We start from the raw sequence: 6,000 nt of genomic DNA on the forward strand, positions 1-6,000 counted from the left end.
GTACTCACATTGAAGTGCTATATGTATATGTTCCGCCGAAAGGGGTCCTAAATTTACAACTTCTGTTTGAAAAGGGGTATACTTTTTTCATTAATTTTGTCTGAAAAGAGGTCCATATATATCTTCCAAAGACTGTTTCTACGGGCTTGAGTGAAAAATGATGACTGCATTTTGCATTTTATAAGATTTAGCTGAAAATACAGGTTTCACACCGTTATTGGATTTCTTACCAGGGCACGTACTCCCCTCTACGTCGAATATTTGGTTCTCATTTGTTTTTTGGTGTGCCTTTTTCAATAAAATAAAATATTATGTGATTGTATAAACGGCGAAAGCTCGGTTACCGCGTAACAAACTTGACCAAACACGCGACTGTATGAACTATATAACAGTGTAGTTACGTGTGTATCGGTTATAGCGATAATTAACCGGTGACGTATTACGCTAGACCCCAGGTCACCGCGCGGTATAAGTTTTTTCTTCTTTCTGACTCGTACTACTAGTATAGTATAGTATGATGATATTGATGACACGTAAATTTGCCAATGGCGGCGCCCTGTTTTATAACATAATAGGGCACTGTATCCACAGGATAGCCCACCAACAATACGACATTGTTGGAGCAGGAAATATTTGCACTTTGATTGGTCAATGGTAGTCCGACTCCGCTAATTATATACACATTAGTACGTGCGTTTGCGTAGTAGTACATTTCCATAACCAGGCTGACTATCGACTATTAGTCAATTTGCATACGTATTGAAGCCATTACCACAACAAAATATTAAGATAAATTAGTTGAATGTCAGTCACCCTGTTCAAGTTAGCATTCACTGCTCAGTTTTGTGAATCAGGTAATTGTATATGCATATGTATGATCGCTATGAAATGTATTTGATTTTTATCCAAAGGCATCATTCAAAATTTTCTTCACGTTAACAAAAGTGAAATTTCACCAAGCTAAGAAATGGCTTTTCACATACGATTTTATGGGCTTCTAATTTATGGTCACAAAATCAGTTTGACGAACTATATCTCCACAACTAGGAGTCAAGAATTCCAAGACCCGAATTTAAATAAAGAATATTATCTTGTAAAGTAACAGTGAACAAGTCAAAAACATGTATATCAGAATTAAACTATTACATCTTCCCCTTGTTAATATCTTAATATTTTGGCCACCATTGTCAATTTTTGGCGCCATTCACAAAATAGTCTGTGCTTTCCCATGTAAAATGTTGATGGAAATGTTCATCCTTTTTAATTTGAATCTATTTGTAATTTCAGAATGTATCTTCCTGGCCCAAATTGAAAATAATTGGCGGTAAACATTAAATATTATATTAAGGTATTGAATACAACAAGAGGAGGTGGCTTGCACTGTTCGTAGCAGATTATGCGCAATCATTACGGAACTTTAAGATTACTTTTGTTCATGCAAAGAAAGGTATTGACTTAATGTAACATCATTCCCAAGTCTGCCCGCACGTATGAGAGAGATATACCCGGTGATAATATGAGGTTAATTACGAGGATGCTTCAAAGTATGCACGAAGATAGTACAGCGGCAGTTTCGTCCGACGCGCAGCGGAGGTCGATGCGACGGTGTACTGTCTGAGTGCATGCTTTGAGGTACTCACGTAATAATCTTATTATTATACATCTTTCCCTTCTAAGTATACATCATGGGAATGCCGAAGTCCAAAATGTTTAGAACAGAATCAGTTAACTTCTTTGTGTGTAGTCCGGTCAAACACTGGTGGCAGCCATGGTTGTTTTTATTATTAGAGGACGCTTACACGCGTAATCATCCCATATTTGGAATTCGCATTTCCTTATATGGTAGGATAAAAAATACTCTGTAAAATACCGCAAAATTATTTCACGCTGTAACTTATGGCGTTACGGTGACAGATGTATAATAATGTTTATTATTCTAATTCGCTTTCGACAATCACCAATATACAGGTATAACCAGGCTATGAGGCAGCTATATTTGTCATATACTAGTAGTCCGTGGGCCAGACTATATAGCGGTACCGACGGAGGGGGACTGCTCATTCATGACATCTTTTGAAAAAATCTTGGTAAATCCTGTATCGTGTATTTACCTCTCCGTTTAATAGTCTTATGAAGACAATTTTAATACATCCACATACCTATCTAAGGAAGTAAATGACATCTCCATTGTGAGTTTATCCTGATTTTTCTGTTTACCATTGCCAAGTAATATTATCTACACCAGCATACATAGAAAAAGTAATTTTCACCAGGATATAAGGTCTAAATAATAATGGTTCTGGCCATTGTGAGCATCACCGAAAACAAAACGCAAGACGATCTTTGTTTTCAATTATTCCGTCAGTGCACGGCGCCCTCTATTGACAAATTGTATAAACCTGTCACAGCCTTACTTGTGAAAAAATGACCAAAACTTTTTTTGAAAGGCCTCATAATCTAATATAAGGATAAACAATTTTAAAATTATGATTGCTACTGTACCATACTACTTCCAATATTTCTAATGTACTGAAATTTATAATTAAGATTAATTAAGATTGATTAATTCATTTTTATGGACGTGTCATAACAATTCTTTGTTTGTGATTCAAAAGTTTGTTCAGTGCTTTAGAATTAGAAAGTCATGTACAATGTTAAGTATTGACATGCATTCTAGCGTTTTAAGATTATAGAATGAAGTCAACTACCGCATCGGATAGACGTATTTGACAGTGTATCGGGGTTTAGAAAGAGTATTTTTGGTTATTTTTTACAGCAAATAAGTCTGTCACTTCTTTTTAGTTTTGTTTGATATCTATTTTTATATTTTTATGAAACTAAACTAAACTAAACTAAACTAAACTAAACTAAACTAAACTAAACTAAACTAAACTAAACTAAACTAAACTAAACTAAACTAAACTAAACTAAACTAAACTAAACCTTCGTAACGGTTATTTCACAATGAAATTATTTTCTTTTGTAAATTATAACTATTTCACTGTTTTCAGTGCGTTTGCAAAAAAATCATCATCAGCTATTGATGAAATATTTTAAAACTTGTTTATCAGTAGGAACAAACCAACACGAGAGCCCTCTAATAACAAAAATACGCAAATAATACGGGTAGTAAAAGTCTTGTGGTGTTTCACCACAAAACGACGGTATGTGGTGGCAGAGATACTTTCGCATTCTCTACCATCAGTCACCGGAGGATGGCGCGTGACCCTTGTTACGTAGGATGATACTTTCGGTGATCTAACCGCAAGGAAATCAGGGAAGGAGAATGAGGACGGCGCTGGTAACCAAACTCCGCACAGTTCGATGCGCGTTATCATTGCGTAAAGCGCAAAGACCTATGGGAAGGATATTGGGATTTCGGCCCTGGATTCAGGCGACCAAGTGACGTAATTTGAAAATATTCAAAGTTCCATTTCGTACGCAAACGTGTCCGTAATACTGCAATAACACCACGTCCCCTCATTCCGCCTGCTTATACTAATAATTGAGGCGATTCTAGCTTGTTTCACTATTTTTGTGCGAAGTGATAACAAAAGTAAAGTTTTTATATTCGTGTAATATTTGAAAGTAAAAGGAACCCCATATTCTATATATATTGTAGTTTATGAATTAATAAACTCTGCTCGGACTGATAAATATGATATATAGAAGATAATATTTGGTAATCGTAGTCCTAAATAACTATTAAAAATAGCTAGACGTTTCGAGCAATGGCATTGCTCTATGCTATCGATAAAGAGCCATTGCTCGAAACGTCTAGCTATTTTTAATATATAGTTATTTAGGACTACGATTACCAAATATTATCTTCTATATATTCTATATATAGAATGGCCACGAGTGCAAGCGCTGACGTCAGGTAACTAAGGGAAAAAGAACAAAGACTGAAAACTTGGCGGACCAATCAGAATCCCGGAACTATTACTGATTACCGGCCCGGCCTCTTGTGGCTTGTTGTGCCATGACACTTGAGACGGGAACCAGCGAAGCCAAGCATCAGATACAATTTTACTAATGAGCTGGCATTTGGAGTCAAAATACTCCACGGCGATAACCAATTGAGAAAAGTTGAGAAAAAAACATGAAAACCCGTTGTCAGTGTCAATGTGTGCGTTCCAGGGTAATTACTTGAGTTTAGTGTCAGAAGAAACGTCTCTCATATAGTTTTTTCACATTTTAACGGCATTTGTTCAATACTTCCATAGATGGTGTTTAATGTGCTCTGTTAAATGTTTTCATGCGAGGATGACTTCAAGCCGTAAAACTAAACTACTCCAAAACAGATTTGTGAAGCCCAGGGCAAAATGGCAATTAATTGAAAATAGTGGCAATGTGTTTTAAAAAAATGTCTTGGTTCCTATTACAATTAAAAACCCAATCAATGAAAATAGAATAACTTACAAAATGCCTGGTTACCGTAAATGTTCTAATCTTAATTTTACGCCCCGTCTCCATTCCATAGGAGTATTTTATGTCCAGTGTGGCCCACTTTTACTAAATTTCCACCCAGTGTCAGCGTCAGTAACATCTTATTCACAAGATGAATGGTCACTGGAATGAATCCATTGTTAGTAGGAGTTCTGTCTGGCATTCTTGACTGACCGCCCTTGTGCCATATACGAGAGTTGTGGATGACATGGTTACAAAACTCGGCTTTATGTTTATGGTGTATAGAAGTTATCTTCACTCAGGATGCGTGCTGTATTTTCTCGAGCGAAAATCGCAAGTACGGCGCATCACTCGAGAAAATAACTTCTAAACCCCACAAACATAAAGTCGAGTTTTGTAACCTGGAACAGAATGCTTTATATCTTTGACTGGCTTAGGATGGATTGATTTTATTACGTGTAAATTGCTAGATAGACAAATCTATAAAAACAAACGTAGGATTAAAGTTGTCACGGAGGGCGCTCTAATGACTGTATACCAACTCACCAATATTTCAGCACAGTGAGAGCGCCGCGTGACAATGTCATCAACTACAATTTTATTTTTGAACCCCAGGGTGTGTTGCTTCGGGAGAAACCATTTTCACTGGGGTGGCTAGATTTAATCCTCAGAACCATTACATTTTCGGTATATTTTATCGACGTGTTCTGTTCATCCCAGTATCGTGACATCGATACAAATATTGAACTGAAATAAAAAGGCTATTTAGAACGTGTCTATCTGGAAAATCGAAATATTTTGTTATTTCTCACAAAAAACATGCACAAAACTCAAGGAGAGGGAATAGTAGAAAAATAAAACTGTGCAAATTTCACTATTTGATATTATCTCTGTCCAGATTTCCTAAATTCTACTACACCTGCGTCAACCCTTTTACATAGTTTAACCGAACATTGTTTTAATTATATTATTCCTGGCACAACACACCAGTCAGATACCGCACGGGTTTTCACATGTTTTACATGAGCGCATGCGCACGTAGATGAGCACGACTGCGTTTCATTCGCGGTTTCCGTTATCAACAAAACATATACTAGTAATCTGTACAACTGATGTTATCGTCTCGCTCGAGTCACTTTAATGTTTAAAATAAAAGCGCCACAGTCGTTGCACCGCGTCGTGTTCGATCAAAGGTCCTGGCCGACGTATTCAACTTTGTAAAATACACTGTGTGTTTTAAACGATATTCTAACACACGCAATGCGGCGACTATGGTGATTTAAAGCGGGAGGGTCGTCACCTGCGCATGCGCGTGAATTGGGTCCCAAGCGACGACAACAACACACCTAAAACACAAAGGCTCATGGGTAGACGCTTGTTTGTAAACAATGACACGCTATGGCCATCTGACGCGTGCGCAGGTGACGACTCCCCCGCTTTAAGACTCAACAAGGCACTTGTGGAACAAGTGTTAACACCAGATGATCAATTCATGCCGTATATATGTATAACTGTGTACATTGAATGGATAACAGTGTATTTCTCATCCTTGCGTGTGGAAATAAACTTGTGCAAACGCCCTCAACTAAA

The sequence above is a fragment of the Saccoglossus kowalevskii genome, chromosome 10 (assembly GCF_978046115.1).
Source record: "Saccoglossus kowalevskii chromosome 10, keSacKowa6.1, whole genome shotgun sequence".
NCBI classification, from domain to species: domain Eukaryota; kingdom Metazoa; phylum Hemichordata; class Enteropneusta; family Harrimaniidae; genus Saccoglossus; species Saccoglossus kowalevskii.